The 25,078-nt window shown below is 44.4% G+C and overlaps 1 protein-coding gene across 3 annotated transcripts in view; it reads right to left on the reverse strand.

Annotated features, from left to right (window-relative positions):
- The window catches only part of SUSD4 (sushi domain containing 4), a 137,153-nt gene that overhangs the window by 108,169 nt on the left and 3,906 nt on the right, over window positions 1-25,078 (reverse strand). The window lies entirely within an intron of this gene.

A 25,078-nucleotide genomic window follows, 5' to 3' on the forward strand; every position in this document is an offset into this window, starting at 1 on the left:
TCGGGGGCTGCTGTTGGCTCTCTCAATCCCCTCCCCTTCTGCAGAATTTGACACTGCTGAGCACCCCTTCCTTATACCCCCTTGTCTCATATTTCGATAACACTGCCCTATCTTGGTCCCCTATCCGTCTGAACCTTCCCTTGGTCTCCTGAGAGGAAACTGAGGCACAGACAGGTTCAGGAACACATCCCAAATCAAGGGCTTATTAAGAAATGGGGCTGGGTCTCAAAGGCAGGCCTCCAGACTCTCCCTCTCTGCCAGCCCCTCAGGGGCATCACCCCCCAGGCCCCTGGTCCCTCTGTCTCCTCTCTAGACCACCGAATGCTCTTGAGAATGACTGCTTCTGGTAAGATGACTCATAAATCCACACTTATTACCCCAACTTCTCTCTTTCCATCCTTATTCTCCAGTGCCTGCTGGGCAATTTCACCTGCATGTCAAATTTAAATATCTTAAGACCAAACTCATCATCTTTCTAAAATAAGCTTTTCTCCTTGACATCTCCATTACAGCTAATGATTCCACTCTTCTGACACCCACACTAGAAACCTCTGGCTGCAATTTCTTCCCTGGCCTTCCCTTCTGTTATTTTGCATCCATCCTTTGAAAGATCTTCCCTTTCTCTCCCCTCCCATTCCTGCTGTCAGTGCCTCCGATGGGCCTTTATCACCCTCCCCTGGAAAACCTTCTCCTGGTCAACTGTCCCTCCAGCATACCCTACCCCACCTCAACCACAGACAAGCGCATCACCCCAGAGCATGGCTTCTCAATTTTGGCCTCATGGATACCTTGGACTGTGTACTTCTTTGCTGTACCTTCTGTGTACTGTCAGATGTTCAGCAGCATATCTGGCCTCTACCCTTCAGCCCTTCCAGTCATCACTCCAAAATGTCTCCAGACATTTGTAGTCATCCCCTGGGAGTGAGAGTCGCCCCAGAGGAAAACCAAGGATCTAAAGCCTGGCTCAAACTCGCTGCTCCTTTCAGAAACTCTCAGTGTTCTCCCAATGAATTCTTAGGAAGGAAACAGTCTTCAAGAAACTGGGGAATTATGTTTCCTATGTATGATTTCCTTTCTCTGGAGGTTTTGGGTTAGACGACACTTGAGCTGAGGTTCAAGGTGTACAGGGGAAGAGAGGCTTAAGAGGAAAAGCAGAGAGGGCAGCTGACAGATTCATCCCTGGTCTGACATCTGGCGCTTCATGGCTGAGGCTCCCCTGCCTGAAGACAGTGGGGCAAGGAGGGGTAGACACTCAGGGCTCCAGGGCCAGATGGTTGGATAGGACCCCAGCCCCAGTTCAGTTCAGTCGCTCAGTCATCTCCGACTCATTGCGACCCCATGGACTGCAGCATACCAGGCGTCCCTGTCCATTACCAATTCCCAGAGCTTGCTCAAACTCATGTCCATTGAGTAGGTGATGCCATCCAACCATCTCATCCTCTGTTGTCCCCTTCTCCTCCTGCCTTCAATCTTTCTCAGCATCAGGGTCTTTTCCAATAAGTCAGTTCTTCACATCAGGTGGCCAAAGTATTGGAGCTTCAGCTTCAGTAACAGTCCCTCCAATGAACATTCAGGACTGATTTCCTTTAGGATTGACTGGTTTGATTTCCTTGCAGTCCAAGGGACACTCCAGAATCTTCTCCAACACCACAGTTCAAAAGCATCAATTCTTCAGTGCTCAGCTTTCTTTATAGTTGAACTCTCACATCCATATGTGACTACTTTAAAAACCATAGCTTTGACTAGATGGACCTTTGTTGGCAAAGTAATCTCTCTGCTTATTTTATATCCTGTCTAGGTTGGTCATAGCTTTTCTTCTGAGGAGCAAGCATCTTTTAATTTCATGGCTGCAATCACCATTCACAGTGATTTTGGAGCCCAAGAAAATAAAGTCTGTCACTGTTTCCATTGTTTCTCCATTTGCCATGAAGTGATGGGACCAGATGCCAAGATCTTACTTTTCTGAATGTTGACTTTTAAGCCAGCTTTTTCACTCTCCTCTTTCACTTTTATCAAGAGGCTCTTCAGTTCCTCTTCTCTTTCTGCCATAAGCATGGTGTCATCTGCATATCTGAGGTTACTGATATTGCTCCTGGCAATCTTGATTCCAGCTTGTGCTGCATCCAGCCCAGCATTTCACAGATGCACTCTGCATATAAGTTAAATGATTAGGGTAACAATATACAACCTTGACACACTATTTCCCCAATATGGAACCACTCTATTGTTCCATGTCTGGTTCTAACTGTTGCTTCTTGACCTGCATACAGATTTCTAAGGAGGCAGTTAAGGTGGTCTGGCATCCCCACCTCTTGAATAATTTTCCAGAGTTTGTTGTGATCCACATAGTCAAAGGCTTTGGCCAAGTCGATAAAGCATAAGTAGATGTTTTTCTGGAACTCTCTTGCTTTTTAGATGATTCAACAGATGTTGGTAATTTGATCTCTAGTTCCTCTGCCTTTTCTAAATCCAGCTTGAACATCTGGAAATTCCCAATTCACATACTGTTGAAGCCTCGCTTCGAGAATTTTGAGCATTAATTTGCTAGTGTGTAAGATGAGTATAATTGTGCAGTAGTTTGAACATTCTTTGGCATTGCCTTTCTTTGGGATTGGAATGAAAACTGACCTTTTCCAGTCCTGTGGCCACTGCTGAGTTTTCCAAATTCACTGGCCTATTGAGTGCAGCACTTTCACAGCATTTTTTAGGACTTTAAATAGCTCAGCTGGAATTCCATCACCTCCACTACCTTTGTTCATAGTGATGCTTCCTAAGGCCCACTTGCCTTCGGACTCCAGGATGTCTGGTTCTAGGTGAGTGATCACACCATTGTTCTTTGTTGTTAAGATCTGTTTTGTATAGTTCTTCTGTGTATTCTTGCCATTTCTTCTCAATATCTTCTGCTTCTGTTAGATCCATACCATTTCTGTCCTGTATTGTGCCCATCCCTGCATGAAATGTTCCCTTGGTATCTCTAATTTTCTTGAAGAACTCTTTAGTCTTTCCCATTCTATTGTTTTCCTCTATTTCTTTGCATTGATCACTGAGGAAGGCTTTCTTATCTCTCTTTGCTATTCTTTAGAACTCTGCATTCAGACAGGTGTATCTTTCCTTTTCTCCTTTCCCTTTAGCTTCTCTTCTTTTCTCAGCTATTTGTAAGGCCTCCTCAGACAACCATTTTGCCTTTTTGCATTTCTTTTTCTTGGGGAAGGTCTTGATCACTGCCTCCCCTTTCTAATTCTAGGCCCTTGGGTCTGTCCTTTCATTTCTCTCTGCTGTGGTTTGCTTTTCTGAAATAGGCATTAGAAAACAGTTCCTAATTCATAAGGCTGTTAATACATATAAAGCACTTGAAATGTGCCTGGTGTGAAGTAAGTAATTGATAAATGTTAGCCATCATTATTACCATGATTAATAATATGGCTACTACATTTTCAGTCTTACTGACTGTATGTTTCCAAAGCATGCTCTCAGTTCAGGCCACAGTGAATCCTTACAAGGCAGTGAACATTGTTATTATATAGTCACTAAGTTGTGTTGAACTCTTTGGGGCCCCATGGACTGTAGCCCACCAGGCTCCTCTGTCCATGGAATTCTCCAGGCAAGAATACTGGAGTGGCTTGCCATTTCCTCCTCCAAAGGAATCTGCCCAGCCCAGGGATGGAACCTGTGTCTTCTGCATTGGCAGGCATATTCTTTACCACTGAGTCACCAGGGAAGCCCAGCAGTGAACATACCTTACGCTTATCCACGGTAATGCCTATGTTCATGCTTTTTCTTCTAAAATCCTCTGTTCTCCATGTCCTCCTGCAGAAATTGTATGTGCCTTTTAAGGCCCACTCAAGTGTTATCTCTGTTACAATCCTTCCCTCTTCAAACTAGACAAAAGCCATCTTTCCTACTCTTGGACTCCAAAGTGCTATGATTATGCACTCGATACCTTTTTCTGTCACAAGTATAGGGAATAAAATTATCTCCCAACTAAAAACATCTCAACCCCTATTTTAGGAGTCATTCTATATAACCTAGAATATAGCCTTTCACATAGTTAGTGATTCTAACTTGGATGCATAAAGGAAATACAAATGTAAAATACTATTTTACAATACTACGATTTCTTGTCTGAGAAGAACATTTTAAGGCATGTAAATACAGTCATCCTTCAGTATCCTTGGGGGACTGGTTCAGAACCTCTGCAGATACTGAAATCCATAGATGCTCAAGTCCTTTATATAAAATGGCAAAGTATCTACCTATAATATGTATATATCTACCTATATGTATATATACAACACTGATAGTGTTAGTCGTTCAGTAGTGTCTGACTCTTTATAATCCCATGGACTGTAGTCCATCAGGCTCCTCTGTCTATGGAATTCTCCAGGCAAGAATACTGGAGTGGGATGCTATTCCATTCTCCAGAGGATCTTACTGACCCAGGGATTGAACCCATGTCTCTTGCATTGCAGGCAGATTCTTTATATGTAATTTATGCACATATTCCTTTATACTTTAAATTATCTCTAGATTACTTATTAGTACCTAACACAATGTAAATCCAATGTACATAGCTAGAAATACAGTGTAAATGCTATATAAGTAATTGCCAGTGTGCAGCTATTTCAAATTTTGTTTGAGGAATTTTCTGGAATTTTTTTTCACATATTTTCAATCCGCAGTTAGTTAAATCTGTAGATGCAGAACCCTCAGATATGGGAGACCCATTGTACTCAAACCCAACTGTATTGAACTGGGTATCCTTGCTAACATATACTTGTAACAAAAACTTTAAAACTTTCAGTTCTCAGTTATGAAGTCTTAAGCATGATGAACACAGTTTCTCCACCTTTTTCAGTATGTTAAGTGTTGAATTAATATTCTCACATAAATCATCAATTGCTTCATCATAGTTTTGCCAGCTTTGATGGTTTCCCTGTACTGAGACACAGTGAACCTTCACAGTTCTCAGGGGTCTGAAGGTCTCGGCATGAAGGGAGGGTTCCTGTTACACCACTCCTGAGTCTTAGTGTGACTGAGCTGGGCTCAGAGAAAACACTACAGGTGTTCGTGAACCAGTGGCCATTGGTGTGTGGCACAAAAGGCCCTGAGAGTTTGGACCTCAGGTCCCTGGAGAAAATAGCACCTTGTGTGCTGCCAAAGCAAAAGCTGAGCCCTTGTTACAAAGGAACCTGTTGCACCAGCCTTGGAACAGCCCACAGGCCTGGGGCCAAGTCTCAGGGGTGCTGGACCCCCAATCCAAGCCCAGGGAGACTCAGGCACATGGACAGATGAGGAGACAGAGGGGGGCAGACAGGCTCAGTGCCCCAGGAAGGTGAAGTCTTAAAATATTTAAATTCTGCCCCCTCAAAAAATGCAAGGCTGATCTGAATGTTCCCTATAACTCTAAATGTGTTCAGTCGTTCAGTCATTTCCAACTCTTTGCAACCTCAGACTGCATCCCGCCAGGAATCTCCAGGCAAGAATACTGGAGCAGATAGCCATTCCCTTCCCTAGGGGATCTTCCTGACCCAGGGATGAAACTAGACTTCCTGCATTACAGGTAGTTTCTTTACAGTCTAAGCCACCAGGGAAGCTCAACTCTAAATGTACTGGAGGGAAATTAAAAAGAAGTATTTAGCAGCTCATAGGCATATGAAGTACATGCCCCAAGACTGGGGGTGTGGGCAGAAAGAACCTACTGAAATGAGAAAGAGTTTTCAGTGAATTTATGGAGAACAAGGTTCACCGAAGGGAAGGATTAGCAGGAGCGGTAGTGGCCAGCATTCACTGAGCTCCCTGGCCAGCACTAGTTGTAAGTGTTTCCATGTACTATTTCATTTAATCCAAATAACCCCCCAAAGGTGGGTCCCGTTGTTATAATCTCCAGGTGTCTGAAGGATGGGGAATGGTGTCACAGAAGAGCCCCAGCAGAGAAGAGATCGACTGGACCCCAGTCCCACCTGTGCCACTAACCAGCTGTGAAGCCCACAGTTCAACCCCTCTCTGGACCTTTAGCCATTAAGGCAGTCCCTAGAACTCCCCAGTTCTACTGCTGCTAATCCAAAGCCCAGCCAACCTGAACAACAGAGACGTTAATTATGTTTCGAACATTCATCATAGCAAAATTATAACCAAAAAAAAAAAAAGCAACACTTTTTTTCATGAGCAACTAAACCATCCTATCACTACACTGGAAATAGTAGCATCATCACACTTGGAGAATCTGTATGTCCCCGTATGTCACAACGACCTGCAGAATTAGAGATAAGGATCGCTTTTGCCAGTTTATTGGAGTATTTCTCATTCTGTCAACATTTTCACGGGGGGAGGTAAAGAGGAATAGTTTCCACGCACCACATCCTATAAGCGCACAAGTTCCCCGGTCCCACCTGTCACTCACCTCTGCCCCCCTACCCTGCCAAGGCCAGCGCCTCACATATAATGTGTGTGTTAGTGGCTCAGTTGTGTCCGACTTTGTGATCCCAAGGACTGTAGCCAGCCAGACTCTCTGTCCATAGAATTTCCAGGCAAGAATGCTAGAGTAGGTTGCCACTTCCTTCTCCATCACACATAATAAAGGCTCAAAAAATGCTGGTTGAGTAAATTATCACTCCACCTCTTCTCTATGTATTGTTTTTATATTTATAGAAATTTATAGGAAAATCACTTAATATCAGAGAGTTCTAAACTGCACAGTGTTTGCCACAGCCAGGGCAGAGGAGGGGTCAAGTTAAAGGGGCCACTCTCCGCAGGCTGCCAGTCTGGTGAATTTGTCAGCCTCCCTATCTGTGGATCCTCTTTAGATCCTCTCTCCCCACTACCCCCTGAACCTCAGCCTATAGGTGCTCAAGTCCAAAAGGGCCAGAGAAATGTACTCATAAGGAGGAAAGATAACTTGCCAAACCCTTGAAAACAGCCTCCTTCTCTGCACCATTTCTGTCAGGAGCTTGGCCACAGACTCACTCCACAGCTCTCTGTTCTAAGCCTGTAATTGTTTTTTAACCCTTTCAGGTCATGAATCCATCTGAGGATCTGTGGAAAGCGGCATACTCTCTTCAGAGAAATGCACACACCAGTCTTCACACATGTGCAGGACCAGGGATGCGGGATATAGGGTGGGGGTGGTTCTCAGACCTCCATAAGCTGGATCCCAGGCACCATGGGCTTCCCTGGTGGCTCAGATGGTAAAGAATCTGCCCACAGTGTAGGAGACCCGGGTTCACTCCCTGGGTTGGGAAGATCCCCTAGAGAAGGGAATGGCTACCCACTCCAGTATTCTTGCCTGGAGAACTCCATGGACAGAAGAGCCTGGTGGACCATATAGCCCATGGGGTCACAAAGAGTCGGACGTGAGTGAGCGACTAACACTTTCACTTTCAGGCACTAGGCTGTGGGGAGCAGCGGGGGAAGGAGGAGCTAGGCCTCAGGGTACTTGGCACTGTCCTCTCTGTCTGGATGACATCTCTTCTCAGAAAGGGTCTCCTAACACAGGCCCTTCAAAACAGCACCACAACCAAATCCAGGTTCACAGATCCTTCAGCTGTTTCATTTGTTTCAACTTAAAATATCGAAGAAGGAAAAAAAAGAACAAAAGAAATGTTTTGACTAGGGGAGAAGAAATTGCTCCGTAAAAGATACTTTCAAAAAGACTTAAAGACACAATCAAAGATAGCTTCCCATTACTGTACATATTAACCCATCACTTCTCCGCAGGCTAATTCCACATGATAATCCAATATTTACCCAACATAAAGCAGGAGTGGGTCCACCAGGTGGCCTGGGGAGCCACCTGCAATTGATTTTTCAGTGATCAACAAATGTAATGGAATAATGGGAGTGTCTAACAGCAGGCTGATTCAGTTAGAGGAAATCTGATGGCCCTGGAATTTGAGAAACTTGGCAAATTTGAATTTCCAGATCATCTTTGGACCCCACTGTCAGACTCTGCATGTGGTTTGTCTGTGTAGAGTAACCTCAAGAAATATTTGATGAATGACTTCATGACATGCATACATAGGTAAATGAATGACTTGTAAACCAGCCCCCTAAACACGCGCACATGCATGCACACACACACACATTTGTGCACACACACACAGAGGCAGGTTCACATGGCTGCACCTTGGCTCATATTGCTTTTTCCTCTCCTGTGCACCTAACTGCCACTATTCCTTTAGAATTCAGCTCTGCTATCATCTCCTCCTAGAAGCTTTCCATGATCTTCCCTGGCTGGGATAAGAACTCTGGATCCTCACACTATCTTCTCACTAGAACTTGTCTTCCTTTGACATTTGCTAAGGGTTGAACTGTGCCCACCCCCACAGATTTGTATCTTAAAGCTGAAAACCCCAACATGACTATATTTGGACACAGGGCCTATACAGGAAGTTAACAGGAAGTTAAATTAAACCTACTAAGGTTAAATGGGGTCAGAAGGATGGGGCCCTAATCCAATAGGACTGGCGTCCTTATAAGAGACACCAGAATGCTCCCTCTCCTTGTCCTGTCTCTTCCCATGCACACAAACCAAAGAAAAGCCATGTGGTGAGGACATGGCTAGAAGGCGGCCGTCTGCAATCCAGGAAGAGAGTCCTCACCAGAAACCAACCCTGCTGGCACCTTGATCTTGGACTTCCAGGCTCCAGATTGTGAGAAGATAAATTTCTGTTGTTTAAGCCACCCAATCTATGGTATTTTGTTATGGCAGCTCAAGCAAACGGTCAACAGTACAAATGCATAGGTTTGAAGGTTGACACTATCTTCTTCCTGTTTATAGTCTTAGTACATAATGCAGTCCTTGCACATAGTAAGTGCTTCATAAATCCCTGTTGAGTAAATGTGACAGTGGATGGAGGTAACAGGCTACAAAGACCTCCTATCTTTCTCACCCTTAGACTCTCAGAGCCACGTTTAAATCCCTGGAGGTCAGAGTAGGTGAAAAACTCAAGCCCTCCAGGTGCTGTCATTCACTGAGGGAGGGGTGATGTTCAAGGCAAAGCCAGATGTCAACCTACTTAGTGTCCTTCTAGCCAATTACTTGCAGCAGTTGCTGCCACCAGCCCAGATGTCAGATGCAAGAGGGAAGAGAGAGTTCAGAAATAATAAAATGCTCAACTCAACAACATCTTTTATTCATATAAGAGCAGATCCTGGCTGCAGAGTCCTTTAGCCTGCTGATTGAGCTGTGAGTAAAGGACTAAGGAGGACTCTCTCCGTCGACTGTGGTTTGAGAGATCACCAGTGAAAAGCCTGGTGCCTGCCCTGAAGGAACCTGTAGCCTAGCTGTGAGACGTGCATTAGGAAATATTGTCCAGGTCCTCAGTACCTCCATTAGTCATTAGATTCATGTTTACTGAATATCTAGAACTCACAGTGCATGGTCAGGTTTAAAAAAAAAAAAAGAGTAATCAGCTGTGGATCCTAGCTTTCAGGAACTTTTGTAAGTTAAAAAATAATGATGATGATAAGGACAGTGAGGAGACTAGCAGTCAACATGAATGAAATCTCACCACAAGCCAGGCACTAGCCTCTGTGCTTTCCATGTATTAACCTATCTACTCCTTACAACAGTTCTGTGATGGGGCTTTTATTATCCCCATTACACAGATGAGGAGACTGAGACAAAGACAGGTTAAGCAGTTTGCCCCACAACATATGAAGTAACCAAGCAATAGAGGTGGGATTCAGTCCCAGAGATCTGTCTCCAGACCCCTTGTCCTCAGGGACTAAAAGGGCTACATAAGGAGATGAGAGACTTTCTTCTCGCTCCTCCTTAGAATTATGGGGCTGGATGGGGTACAGTGTTTTCACAGGCTGGTCACAGGATATGAGGAGGCGCAGCCACATGAGGCAGGTGGGGAAGAAGGTGGCGGTGTGGGGTGGCTTGCTCAGAGAAGTCCCCTCAGTGCCCATTCTGTCCAGGTGAACTCTGTGGGGGGTGCCAAGGGGCTCCACGCAAACCCCCTAACCAACCACCTCCATGGTCTTCCCCAGCTCAGCAGCCTACGATTCCAGTGCTGTGAGAGTTCTGATAACAGAGAGGGCTCTCAGAGCTAAGGAAGCCAAGGACTGTCCAAGAGGGCACAGAAGGTGTGCAAAGGAGATGTAAGCTGTCTCCTCAAGGACAGGAAGGCTCTGGGAAGGGAGAGAGAGGATGGCAGGTAATGTTTCAGGCCTGGGTAAAGGCCAGCTGGAGGGCTACTAAACCTAACCCTTATCCTAACCTTAATTTAGGGTTAAATTCTGCCCTACCCTTGTTTTTCCAAGTCAACAGGCCATCTGTAGTGCATCATCTTTCTTCGGGAACTCTCAAAAGATAATGTGGCCATCTGGCTCTTCAACTTGTACCTTCATCCAAGAACGATATTGGGAAAATAGAATTTACGTGTACACTGAAGGCCCAAGGAGAAACGGACTTGCTGCAGCCTCTTGTGTTTCCTTGCAAGTTAGCTGACGCTACATCACCGAGAACATGACCCAGTTTAGCAACAACATCAACACAGCAGGGACTAGAGAAAATGCCAAGTATTAGAAGACCAAGGCGTGTGGGAGGTGAGATGCACACAAACCATGCCGCAAACTGGAGGTAGAGACCAGTCCAGGCTCTGCTTTTGATTAAAGCCTCTGGTAGCCACACTGCATGAAGGAAAGCAAGAGAGAACAATTTTAACAGCAGCAGCAACAACAGACTCTCAGGAATCCGCCCTCGAGTGTGGCTGCCCAGGGTGCAGAGGTGATCCTCATGGGGACAGGGCAGGTTTACTCCCAGTCTTAGATCCTCTGTGCTTGGGGGAGCCCCCAGGGATCTGGGTCTTCCTTCATCTGGAGGTAACAAAGGGCAAAAGCTCTGAGCTCATTACCATGTAAATGAGAACTACAAGGCAGATTTTCAGCAAAGCTGCTCTCAGGGGATAAATGCCCTGCCACCTCATAAAACCATGCAGGACCCTCTTCTATTAATTCAAAGCCCAATGGGGCTGTCCTTTAAATGACTCCTTCCCCAAATCAGGACCTGGCATTCCAGGGTTGAGGAAGCTACAGAGAGGCGCCCTCAGCAGCTAACAGGCTTTTTCCCCCTAAAGGGCTCTGAGTGGATCACAAAAGGGATTTCCAGGCATTCTGGCCAAAGGCTAGGATCCCATGACCTCTGGCCACAGACTCCCAAAAGCAGCATCCCATCTGCAAAACTATAAGGAGATTCTTGAGAATGAGACACAGCATGCAGCTGGAGGTAAGAGAAGGTGGATAAAGCTCTGGGTCCCTGGATCCAGATGCAGTTCTCAATTCATCTTACTGTCCTACCTGAGCCAGAAGATGCTGGCCCAAATGCCTCCAGCAGCAGAAATACCACAGGGAGAAGGGGGAGGCGGAGAGGGATACACACAGACACGCTGCCTTCTGAGACCTCCGGAGCACCTTTAATGAATCCCCTGCCTGCCTCACATGTTGAACTGCTTTTTCCAGGGGCGTCTGTGAGCACACTAAAGGGGCTGACTGGGCTTGGGCCAACAGCTCTTGAGAAGTTGCTCTCTGCGGCACAAGGACCTTCTCCATCCCCAGAGGCAACTATTCACTGAATGCACCGGGCAGCAGGGCCTGAGCAGATTGGCACGTTCCATTTTGCAGCAAAAGAGCTCCTCCAGCCGCCTTGACATCATGTCTGCACAAAATGAGCTTTCACAGGGGTCAGGACCCACACGTAGAAAGGCGTTTCCACACTGAGCAGAGCAAATTTTGGGGGGATTTGGGAAAGTGAAAGGCAAAAACTGGCCCTAGGCACAGCAGAGAAGTCTCCTTCCAGACAGGCAGTGCTAACTCTGTCTCGTATTTATAAAACGCCTGTCTTCTGACCCTGCCTCTCATACCTGCACACCTGGCCCCCGCGAAGTGCAGAGGAACGAGCCTTGTTGCCCCTGATGTACAGATGAAAACAAAGCATGCAGAGGTTAAGTGACTTGCTTCAGAGGTGACAGAGCTGGTCACAGGGGGTGGGGGTGACAGAGGGATCACTCTCTGGCAATCGCACCTTTGAAGATTAACCGACAGCCGGAGAAGGCTGAATTTTTGAAGGACCGGTGGATAGGGCTGCCGAAGGATGCGTGGAGGAAGGACGTGCATCCAAAGCCCGGAGCTCATAAAACAGCCCACCCCCCAGGAGCTCAGAGGAAGGGGCAACTACAAGGCAGAGGGCCCATGGGTACTCTTACTGTGCTCACGAACTCCATCCCCTCTGCCCAACATCCCCAAGAGGGGAAACACCCAAAGCCACCCTGGGCCCCTTAGTGGCTCTGTCCAGGTCTAGTTCTCAAGTTAGCTCCATGGTCCCCGTGAAGGCTGGAAAAGACGGTGACTCTCCTGCAGTCAAGCCTCAAACATCTCTTCGCAGATTCTCCATCCTCCCAAACAGCCTTCCTCCCTCCTGCCCTGCTCTCCTTTGTGTCCAATGGGTGCGGGCATCCAGAATTCAAAGCTTAAACGTCATCCTAATAACAACAAAGATTAAACCTCCTGCCTTCAAAAAGAATCGGCCATCAGTAGAACCAAGTTCTATTGTTATCATTGTTTTATTATTATTACTATTACCAGTGTGGCACAACTCCTCACCCTCCTTACTGGCTTCTCCTCTTTAGAATGTGGATGTTTAAACATGCATGTTTCCTGGGATTCCTCCTCAGTCCCTCTTCTACACTCTCTTTCTGGGAAAGTGAAGCCTCTTCCCCGCCCCCCCCCCCCACCGCCCCCAGCTCCTGCCCCGCTCTCCATGTAGCTGACGGACAAGTCTAATCTCTGGCCCTACTCCCTCTCCTGGGCACCTGAGTTTTCAACTGCCTGATGGACAGATGGTGTCCAAATGTAATTAGCTGGGCATATGGGTCCAACCTGCCTTTCCAGCCTCCTCTCTCGTCTCTTCTCAATCTATCTGTCCTTTACTAATGCTATCCTGGGCTAGTCCTTGTCTTTGGTACATATTCTTTCTCAATCTCAGCATCTGAGCATTACTCAATCTTCAGCATTACTCAATCCTCTCTCCTGGAAAAATAAGAAAAGCATCTCTCAACGAATACCTTTTACGCCTGGAAAATTATTTTACTGTTCGAGACTTTGCTCAAGTGTTCTCTTCTTTGATAAGCTGCCCCTGCTCCTCCTCCATCCCCAAAGCCTCCAATATAAATCTCCATCATAGGACCTGCCACAGGAATCATGACAGTGAGTTTTACACTGGGGCCAAGGATCAGTGACCACCAGGTGATTTTAATACCACACACCTGTCTCAGCATGTGCTATTGGGTGTTGTCATGTATTTGTTATACTATATTCCTTCAAAACAAAGGAAGCTCTTGGTAGGCTAACCCCAGCATAGTCAATGTAGCAAACATCCCTTATTCATGAGCAGTTTGTTGGTGATGACGTTGATACCTCACATAGTTATGGTACTTTCCCCTACTCATGCATTTGATTCTCACAACAATTATGGGAGGGAGATGGTCCAAATATTTCACAAATAATGAAACTGAGGCAGCAATTAGGTTACCATCACTAGGCTAGCTGGTGACAATAGCAAGGAAAACTGACTGTGTACTTTCCACTGGACCCTACATGGCTCCAGCTCTTTGCCTCAAGAAATGAAGACATACCCACCAAGTCATCATTACCAGCAAAAGAGCACCTCCCATTCTATAAAAGTGGTATAAACAGATGGGTGTTATTAAAAAAAAAAAAACTGGTCTACCATTTACAATCCAATGGTAAAAATCTGAGCAAGCCCTTTAAAGGATAAATAGAAATAACAATTCCAAACTATTGAATTGTTCCACACCAGAGGAACTCAAGTTTCTAAAAGATTATTCTCCTGTTTTAAGTATAATTTAAAATTATAGAGGTGGCCCCAATGAGCCACTGAGTATATGCTGTCAGACATGTGTGCTAAGACGCTTCAGTCATGTCCAACTCTCTGCAACCCCATGGACTGTAGTCCACAAGCCTCCTCTGCCCATGCAAATCTCCAGGCAAGAATATTGGAGTGGGTTGCCATACCTTCCTCCAGGGAATTGTCCCAACCTAGGGATCAAACCAGTGTCTCCTGTGACTCCTGCATTGCAGGAAGATTCTTGATTCAAGATTCATGAATTCTTGAAGATTCATGTTGGCAGGAAACCCACATGCTGTCATACAACCATTTAAAGTTGCAGATTCCACTCCCAACAGAAACTGTGAAAATGTATCCTTGGGTTAGATTCTGACACTGAGACTCAGTTACCAGAAGCAGTATAAGAGACCATGGAGAGCCTCTCCCAGGATTAACCCTCTAAACCTATCAAGTTTCTACAAAACAAGTGGATTCTGTTATCTCTGCCTGAAGAGAATCAGAATCTTCTGATTTTAAGTGTTTAGGTTAAGTCCAAAGGATTCTTCTATGTCCTGAGACTCTGAAACTGGACACCAGCTACATCAGTCACAATGTCACACACAACATCCAAATTGTAAAGAATCCACTGGGAGAATGGATTTTCTTTCTTTCTTAAAAGAATCTCTCTCTTGCTGGTTCACCCAATTTAATCACATATATCTTTTAGAAAGGCAATCAAATCAAAGAAATAAGGACTTTTTGTATTTTGGTCACTTAGAGAAAAAGGTATATTGAACCAGAGTGACCCTCCTTGTTTGGCTCTGCCCCCTCACTGGTAATTCCAAGACACAGAAGTCACCAATTTCAAACAGAAACATGAGATAACCAGGTTGAACTGTCATTTCCAAAAACACCTTACTCTTCCTTTCTCTTGAGAAGGTCAATTGATTGAGATAATAACGAAATGAGCACCCACCAAGCTTACCAGGGTCTGCAATCCCTCTCACCTCGAAGGATAAAATTCCATTTCTGGAGACCAGACATCTGCTGGATGCACTCACAATTGTGCCCACCCAAAGTCCCCCGCCCTCCTTCTTCACAGTGACGTAAAAGGAGCTCTCAAGTTTGCTGCCACTGCCAAATAACGTCAAGAACTATTCTGTTTTACTTCTCTGATGCTCCCAGATTACCTTGTTTCAGATTAATAAAGCAATTACAATACTCTCAATTAAGAAGCTATTTTACAATGCCCTTTCAATTCCAGTTGGTGAGCAAGTCACTGAATTATTTCTTTTTTTTTTTTTTCTTCTTGAGGGGATAACTTCTTCTGTCTTTGAATAGTACAGCAATCTTTTTCTTAAAGAAGACAAAATATTGGGCCAAGTTCTTCCCTAAAACTTAGTATCGTCAGCTCATACCATCAAACATGGCTTCCTGGACAGTGGAGTAAGCAGCTCTCAGATAGCATCAACTATCAAAACTTATTCTTACTTCAAAGTTAACTTTTTTGAAGGAACTTTTTAACATGCTCATGATCCTCAGGTATAATTTTTCTTTTTATGTTTTGATATATACTAACTAGATCAATGCAAAGAAATAGAGGAAAATAACAGAATGGGGAAGACTAGAGATCTCTTCAAGAAAATGAGAGATTCAAAGGGAACATTTCATGCAAAGATGGGCTCGAAAAAGGACAGAAATGATATGGACCTAATAGAAGCAGAAGACATTAAAAACAGGTGGCAAGAATACACAGAAGAACTGTACAAAAAAAGATCTTCACAACCCAGATAATCACGATGGTGTGATCACTCATCTAGAGCCAGACATCCTGGAATGTGAAGTCAAGTGGGCCTTGGAAAGCATTGCTACGAACAAAGCTAGTGGAGGTGATAGAGTTGAGCTGTTTCAAATCCTGAAAGATGATGCTGTGAAAGTGCTGCACTCAATATACCAGCAAATTTGGAAAACTCAGCAGTGGCCACAGGACTGGAAAAGGTCCGTTTTCATTCCAATCCCAAAGAAAGGCAATGCCAAAGAATGCTCAAACTACTGCACAATTACACTCATCTCACATGCTAGTAAAGTAATGCTCAAAATTCTCCGAGCCAGGCTTCAGCAATACGTGAACCATGAACTCCCTAATGTTCAAGCTGGTTTTAGAAAAGGCAGAGGAACCAGAGATCAAAGTGCCAACATCCTCTGGATCATGGAAAAGGCAAGAGAGTTCCAGAAAAACATCTATTTCTGCTTTACTGACTATGCCAAAGCCTTTGACTGTGTGGATCACAATAAACTGTGGAAAATTCTGAAAGAGATGGGACTACCAGACCACCTGACCTGCCTCTTGAGAAATCTGTATGCAGGTCAGGAAGCAACAGTTAGAACTGGACATGGAACAACAGACTGGTTCCACATAGGAAAAGGAGGATGTCAAGGCTGTATATTGTCACCCTGCTTATTTAACTTCTATGCAGAGTACATCATGAGAAATGCTGGACTGGAAGAAACACAAGCTGGAATCAAGATTGCTGGGAGAAATATCAATAACCTCAGATATGCAGATGACACCACCCTTATGGCAGAAAGTGAAGAGGAACTAAAAAGCCTCTTGATGAAAGTGAAAGTGGAGAGTGAAAAAGTTGGCCTAAAGCTCAACATTCAGAAAACGAAGATCATGGCATCTGGTTCCATCACTTCATTGGAAACAGACGGGGAAACAGTAGAAACAGTGTCAGACTTTATTTTGGGGGCTCCAAAATCACTGCAGATGGTGACTGCAGCCATGAAATTAAAAGACACTTACTCCTTGGAAGAAAAGTTATGACCAACCTAGATAGCATATTCAAAAGCAGAGACATTACTTTGCTAACAAAGGTCCGTCTAGTCAAGGCTATGGTTTTTCCTGTGGTCATGTATGGATGTGAGAGTTGGACTATGAAGAAGGCTGAGCGCCGAAGAATTGATGCTTTTGAACTGTGGTGTTGGAGAAGACTCTTGAGAGTCCCTTGGACTGCAAGGAGATCCAACCAGTCCATTCTGAAGGAGACCAGCCCTGGGATTTCTTTGGAGGGAATGATGCTAAAGCTGAAACTCCAGTATTTTGGCCACCTCATGCGAAGAGTTGACTCATTGGAAAAGGCTCTGATGCTGGGAGGGATTGGGGGCTGGAGGAGAAGGGGACGACAGAGGATGAGATGGCTGGATGGCATCACTGACTCGATGGACGTGAGTCTGAGTGAACTCCAGGAGTTGGTGATGGACAGGGAGGCCTGGCGTGCTGCGATTCACGGCATCGCAAAGAGTAAGACATGACTGAGCAACTGAACTAAACTGAACTGAACTAGATCATCATCATCTGGATTTAGAAAAGGCAGAGGAACAAGAGATCAAATTGCCAACATGTGCTGGATCACAAAAAAAGCAAGATAGTTCCAGAAAAATATCTACTTCTGCCTTATTGACTACACCAAAGCTTTTCACTGTGTGGATCACAACAAACTGTGGAAAATTCTTCAAGAGATGGGAATGCCAGAGCACCTTACCTGCCTCCTTAGAAATCTGTATGCAGGTCAAGAAGCAACAGTTAGAACCAGATATGGAACAACGGACTGGTTCTAAATTGGTAAAGGAGTATGTCAAGGCTGTATAAGTGTCACCCTGCTTATTTAACTTATATGCAGAGTACCTCATGAGAAATGCTGGGCTAGATGCAGCACAAGCTGGAATCAAGATTGCCAGGAGAAACATCAATAACCTCACATATGCAGATGACACCATGCTTATGGCAGAAAGCGAAGAAGAACTAAACAGCCTCTTGATGAAAGTGAAAGAGGACAGTGAAAAGCTGGCTTAAAACTCAACATTCAAAAGAACTAAGATCACAGCATCTGGTCCCATCACTTCATGGGGAAGATGGGGAAACAATGGAAACAGAGACAGACTTTTATTTTCTTGGGCTCCAAAATCACTGCTGATGGTGACTGCAGCCATGAAATTAAAAGACACTTGCTCCTTGGAAGAAAAGCTATGACCAACCTAGACAGGATATAAAAAAGCAGAGACATTACTTTGCCAACATAGTCAAAACTATGGTTTTTCCAGTAGTCATGTATGGATGTGAGAGTTGGACCATAAAGAAAGCTGAGAGCCAAAGAATGGATGCTTTTGAACTGTGGTGTTGGAGAAGACTCTTGAGAGTCCCTTGGGCTGTAAGGAGATCCAACCAGTCAATCCTAAAGGAAATCAGTCCTGAATATTCATTGGAAGAACTGATGCTAAGGCTGAAACTCCTATATTCTGGCCATCTGATTCGAAGAACTGACTCATTGCAAAAGACCCTGATACTGGGAAAGACTGAAGGCAGGAGGAGAAGGAGAGGCAGAGGATGAGATGGCTGGATGGCATCACCAACTCAATGGACATGAGTTTGAGCAATTTCCAACAGTTGGTGATGGACAGGGAAGCCTGGCATGCTACAGTCCATGAGGTCACAAAGAGTCAGACACAACTGAGCAACTGCACTGAACTAAACTAGGTTACATCTACATCATATAAATGAAAAGAGAGGTTTAAAGGCTAGATTCCCCAGGTGGCACCAGTGGTAAAGAACCCGCCTGCCAATACAGGAGACATAAGATGAGGGTTCAATCCTGGGTCAGGAAGATCCCCTGGAAGTGACATGGCAACCCACTGCAGTATCCTTGCCTGGAGAATCCCACGGACAGAGGAGCCTGGAAGGCTACAGTCCATAGGGTGGTAAAGAGTCAGATATGACTGAAGCGACTTAGCATGTGGAACAGCAAAGAGGAAAGTCTTGACCAACAGGCCTGACTGCTTATTGGTTTTTGTCTATTTGTAGGACGATTCGATGCACATGAGTTTGGGTGAACTCTGGGTGGTGGTGATGGACAGGGAGGCCTGGCATGCTGCGTTTCATGGGTTCACAAAGAGTCCTGAACTGAGATCAAACTGCTAGAGAATGTTTCTTCAAGTTAAAAAAGAAAAAAAGAGGACAGAAAAAAAAATAAAAATCTCGTCCTCTCACTGTGTTAAGAAAATTAAAGGTGGTGACTCACGTAAAGACACCATGCAAACCATAACACTCTAAACGTGTATCAGCTAAACTTATTGTCAATGCTTGACCACATGACATGGAAAAGGACCCCTCCAAAGAATGCTGTCTCACTGGGAATGATAAGCAGGAGGGGAGGGTGAAAGTCTGAAAGCCACCAGCAGAAGGCCCCAGAAGCCAGCCCTTTGTTTTTACACCCTTCGCTCCTCTGGGCAGGTAAGACTCGGAGCGTGTCTCGTTCATTCTCACCACCTTCCTCAGACAGTCACAGCGACAGGAATGGAGATCAAACACATCCTGATGGGTTCATGAGTGTCTAACCTCTTCCTTTTCTCCATCTGGAGTCAAGGTTTTGGCACTGTGGCCCTCACTTTGTCCTAAGTTGGGAGATTCTGTTGTTGTTGATTTGCTTGTATATTTCCTGCTTTTGAGTCACAACACAAAAAGAGTGCCCCAGAAATGCAAATAAAAATCATGCCTGTTGGAATGGCTATTGTTAAAAAAGATAACAAATAATAAGTGTTGTTAAAGATGGAGAGAAAAGGGAACCCTTGCACACTGGTGGTGGGAACGTAAACTGGTGGGTACAGTCACTGTGAGAAACAGCATTGAGGTTCCTCAAAAAATTAAAAACAGAACTAGCACATGATCCAGCTATTCCACTCCTGGGCATATATCCAGAGAAAACGAAACCACTAATTTGCAAAGATGTATGCACCCTCATGTTCATAGCAGCATTATTTACAATAGCCAAGATATGGAAGCAAGCATAATGTCCAACAGCAGATGAATGGATAAAGAAGATATGATGCACAGTGAAACGGCCATCATCAAAAAGTCTACAAACAATAAATGCTAGAGAGGGTGTGGAAAAAAGGGAACCCTCTTGCATTGCTGGTGGGAATGTAAATTGATACAGCCACTATGGAAGACGGTACGGAGATTCCTTAAAAAGCTAGGAATAAAACCACCATATTACCCAGCAATCCCACTACTAAGCACATACCCTGAGGAAACTCAAACTGAAAAGACACATGTACCCCAATGTTCACTGCAGCACTATTTCCTGGAATATGGCTAGCTGGAACATTAGCTGGAACATGAAAGCAACCTAAGTGTCCATCGACAGATGAATGGATAAAGAAGTTGTGGTACCTACATACAATGGAATACTACACAGCCATAAAAAGGAACACAGTTGAGTCAGTTCTAATGAGGTAGATGAACCTAGAGCCTATTATACAGAGTGAACTAGGTCAGAAAGAGAAATATAATATTGCCTACTGACACATATATGTGAATCTAGAAAGATGGTACTGATGAATTTATTTTCAGGGCAGCAGTGGAGAAAAAGACATAGAGAACAGACCTATGGACACAGGGGAGGGGAGGAGAGAGAAGGTGAGAAGTATGGAGAGAGTAACATGAAAACTAACATTATCATATGTAAAGTAGATAGCCAATGGGAATTTGCTGTCTGACTCAGGGAACTCAAACAGGGGTTCTGTGACAATCTAGAAGGGTGAGGTGGGGAGGGAGACGGCAGGGAGGTTTGGGAGGGAGGGGACGTGGGTGTACCTATGGCTGATTTTTGTTGATATGTGACAGAAAACCACAGAATACTGTAAAGCAATCATCCTTCAATTTAAAAAACAATTTTTAAAGAAGATATACACCATACAGTACATATAATGGATTATTATTCAGTCATGAAAAAAAATGAAATGTTGCCATTTACAACAACACAGATAAACCTTGGGACATTGTGCTTGGTGATGTAAGTCAGAGAGAAACAAATCTCTACATTTTCATTTATATGTGGAATTTAAAAAATAAATGAGTATAATAAAACAGAAATAGACATATATACAGAGAAAAGCCTGGAAGTTACCAGTGTGGGGAAAGACACAACAGGAGAAGGGGATTAAGAGGAACAAACTACTAAGTATAAAATAAATAAGATACAAGGATATGAAGCACAGCACAGGGAATATAGGCAGTATTTTATAATAACCTTAAATGAAGTATAATCTAAAAAACTATGAAATCACTGTTATACAACTGAAAGTAACGTAACACCGTAAATCAACTATACTTCAATTAAAAAAAGAGTTCTGTTATATCAAAGTGTATGGGCCAAAGTTCCAAAATATTCAATAACTGTGGCTTAAAGGGAAATACTTGGGTGGAAATATAAAAAGCAAAACATGCATTTAGCGATTAGCATTTCCATGCTTAAGCAGAAAGCTTACAACTAAAAGGATAATCTGGGTCACCATGCCTCACTTTCTAACAGGGTGACCCTGAGAAATAATAGTTCCTACTGCGAAGAGCTGTCATGAGGATTAAATGAGTTAAAACATGTAATGTGGAAAACAGCACTGGCACAGAGTAAGCACTGTCTAAAGGTTTGCCATTAGTACTACTATAACAATTAACAAATTTTTATCAGTCACTCAGATGTTGGCCACTTTAAAAACTGTCCCATCTTTTTCCAATCTTTCCTGGTTAGCAACAGTTAAACCATTTGTTCTTATGAAAACAGACCCATAAGTTGACAAAATGAGGTATCTGATACATGAGAATATATAGCTGATGCCTCTGTCCTCAGTGTTATATTTGGTTTTGGTGAAACGTGACTGTGTTTATAAACAAGTTAGAAAAACCTATTTTTCTCCCCCTTTCTCTCCCTCAATTCAAAGGCAATGATCCCAACTGACCTCTTTAGACACACTGCTGCTATGTGTGGTTCTTTCAATTATCAAACACCAAATGAGCTTACAAAATAAGACAAGGATCAAAGAAGAAGTCTGGGAAAACCATCTTCTTCATCAGTATCAATAAGTAACACTAATTTTAAACTGAATTAAAAATCTATGTGAAGGGCCTCCCTGGTGGCTCAGTGGTAAAGAACCCATCTGCCAATGCAGAAGACACAGGTCTGATCGCTGTCCCTGGTCCAGGAGGATCCCACATGCTGGGGTGCAGCTAACCCCATGCGCCACAACTACTGAAGCCCAAGTGCCCTAGAGCCCCTGCTGCACAACAAGAGAAGCTCCTGCAATGAGAAGCCTGTGCACCACAACTAGAGGAAACCTGGGTTCACTGCAATGAGAGAAAAGACCTCACAGCAGCAAAGACCCAGCACAGCCAAAGCTAAATAAATAAAATGATACATACATGTATATATACATAAATATGTAAAACAAAGTCTTAGAAATCATCCATATATTATATAAAAGAAAGTCTCAGAAATCATATACATATAAAGTCTCAGAAATAAGCCCATTAAAAAAAAAAGTATGTGAAAAAATAGTTTAATGCAAGCTTCTGCATTCAAATTTTCGAGAAGAAACCAGCCCTTACTTATCTGTTTCCTAGGGAGCAAGGACTACGTTCCCTTATCTGCTCATCCCCCAGGCAAGCAAGACACTCACAAAAGATGAATGGATAGAGGGAAAAAACAGAGTTGGTTTCACCCAGAGTACAGAATCCATCAAATTCTTATAATCACAGAATTAAAGAATGTGAGTGATATGGAAGGAATTGAGGGAAGGCGAAGTTACACCACTTGCCCAAAGCCATGGAGCTATTTAACAGCAGAGACTGGACTCAATCTGTCACCTCTATAAAGAAGGCAGAGCTCTTGAGGTGTACAGAGCTTCCCAGCTAAGGGCAAGTCTCTGTGGCCTTTTGGAAGCTTTTGAAATATGCCTCTGACACCAGGGAAAGAATCATGTGGGTGCTTTCCTTCACATATCTAATCAATATTTCCTGGAGAGCGATCTTCACCTACACTCTTTGTTACTCTCAGGAATTAAAGAACCACTGACTCACTCTCCAGCTCGCCACTTCAGGCCTCTGAGATGAGAGATTTGCTACTGGCGGTATGAAATCCTTCTCTCGTGTCTCCCAGAGCTTTCAGATTTCACTTCAGGGATAAATCAAAAGCGTTCCCATGCTGCTTATATTAGAGTGGGCTTTTGTTAAAGAAACATGCTTTATAGTTTGAGGCGTTGGGACTTTTGTTTACGGACCGAATTAAGTACAGGTTGAAACTGTGGCTTTTAGACATAATATTGTAGGAAAAGTTTATGCTCCACAGTGTAAGAAATCTTTCTCAAACTCCAAAGGACTAGCACCTCCAAATCAGTGAGCCAGGCAGACAGCGTTTGTTCCTGTCTCCTGGCACACAGCTCAATGCTACAGCCACGTGGCCCAAACAAGACCTCAAGGAGCTTAAGCCAATAGTACTAGTGACGCAACTCTGATGTGCAGACAGGGCAGCCCCTCAGGGAGTGCCCTGGGTCAGAGACTCGGAAGCAGAGAAGGGAAACAGCACAGCTCAGATGATGTTATGTTCCCGCTTTAAACCCTTAGTGGCCGCCACTGCCTGCTGTGCAACACTCAGAATCCTCACTTGGGCTTCCAAGGACACTTACAATAGGCTTCCAATCTATTCGCCCTCCTTACCTGCTGGTTCCCTGCACGTATATCATGTTCTGGGCTTCCCTGGTGGCTCAGATGGCAAAGAATCTGCCCACGATGCAGGAGACCTGGGTTCGATCCCTGGGCCAGGATGAACCCCTGGAGAATGGAATGGCTACCCACTCCAGTATTCTTGCCTGGAGAATCCCACGGACAGAGGAGCCTGGCAGGCTACAGTCCAAGGGGTCACAAAGTCAGACACGACTGAACAACTTGTACTTTTCATACCATGCTCCAGAAGATCTAGACTGTTCTCTCCCCCTGAATGGTCCAAACATGTCACCAACTCCTAGCCCTGCACAGATCCTATCCTCAGTGCCATCTCTCCCCTGGAAACCTTCCCGAGTTCGCTACCAACCTCCTAGACCACCTCCAAATGGAAGTGGCCTGAACTGCCATGACACTCCTGCGCTTTTGTAACTGTCGATGGCAATTATTTTCTAAATTGTGCAGCAGTAATTCGGAATCTTTTTTCTTGCTGTCCATCAGCCTTACTGAGCACCTTCTGATGCCATGCTGGGTGCCCGGGACATGAAAATAAATAGAGTCAAAGTTCTTGTCTTCAGTGGGCTTACAGTCTCGTGAATGAGACACCATAACAAAGGGTTACACTTAGCTCAGGGGAGAAATGAAATGTGAAAGAGATCATGGCATTTTAAGTTGGGTCTTGAAGAGAAATGTGTTCATCGGACAAAAAATAGGAAGGAATGGTTCTTCAAGGTAAAAAGAACATTATATACAGCAGTGTTTGGCACAGGGTGGGGACAAGCACTGTGTTTCCTGAATGAATAAAACAAGTGGGGAAGATTATAGATTGGTTAGTTCCCCTCCTCACTACTGTCTATGTTTACTGAGTGTGTTCATGACCCCCATCCATCACAGCAACCCCAGAAACTAGGTAGCATCATCCTCATTTTATGGATGAGGAAACTGAGGCTTCTAAGACCCAAAGCTGCAAAGCTATCAAGCAGCAGAACTTGGCCCCTGTTCCTAATAATACGTTGTTGTTGTTTAGTTGCTCAGTCATGTCTGACTCTTTTGCAACCCTGTGGACTGTAGCCCACCAGGATCCTCAGACCTTGGGATTGCTCAGGCAAGAATACTGCAGAAAATGGGTTGCCATTTTCTTCTCCAGGGGATCTTTCTGATCCAGGGATTGAGCCTGTGTCTCCTGCACTGGCAGGTGGATTCTTTACCACTGAGCCACCAGGGAAGCCCTCCTGATAATACAAGGATGCACTAATGAGTTTGCCCTCAAGAACCTAAATACAAACCAAACTCTTAGCTCTCTTCCTCTAAGCTAGGGTGGACCACTCCAGCCAGTGATCAAATACCCAAATACCATCTCTGGGAACACACACTGAGAAAGAAGAAAGAAGCAGCCAAAGAAGCCGTGCTCCATGCGGGCTCCAGGCACAGCGAGGTCCTGTGTCTCCCCATGAACCTGGTATTAGTCCTCTCACACTACAGGTGTTAGTGGTTCCTAATGTGGGCACTTTTTCCTTAATATACAAACAACTACCTGGAAAGAGCTGTCCAAAGGTCCCCTCAGGCCAACTCAGGCTCATTAGAGCTCTCCTAGGGCTCCAAGAATTGAATTGACCCTCCAGCTTTTTAGGACAAAGCATTTCATTTTCCATGGAGTTCTTCCCCTCCCCTTTTTTCATCTG

This window comes from Ovis canadensis, chromosome 12 (assembly GCF_042477335.2).
Source record: "Ovis canadensis isolate MfBH-ARS-UI-01 breed Bighorn chromosome 12, ARS-UI_OviCan_v2, whole genome shotgun sequence".
Taxonomy (NCBI): Eukaryota; Metazoa; Chordata; class Mammalia; order Artiodactyla; family Bovidae; genus Ovis; species Ovis canadensis.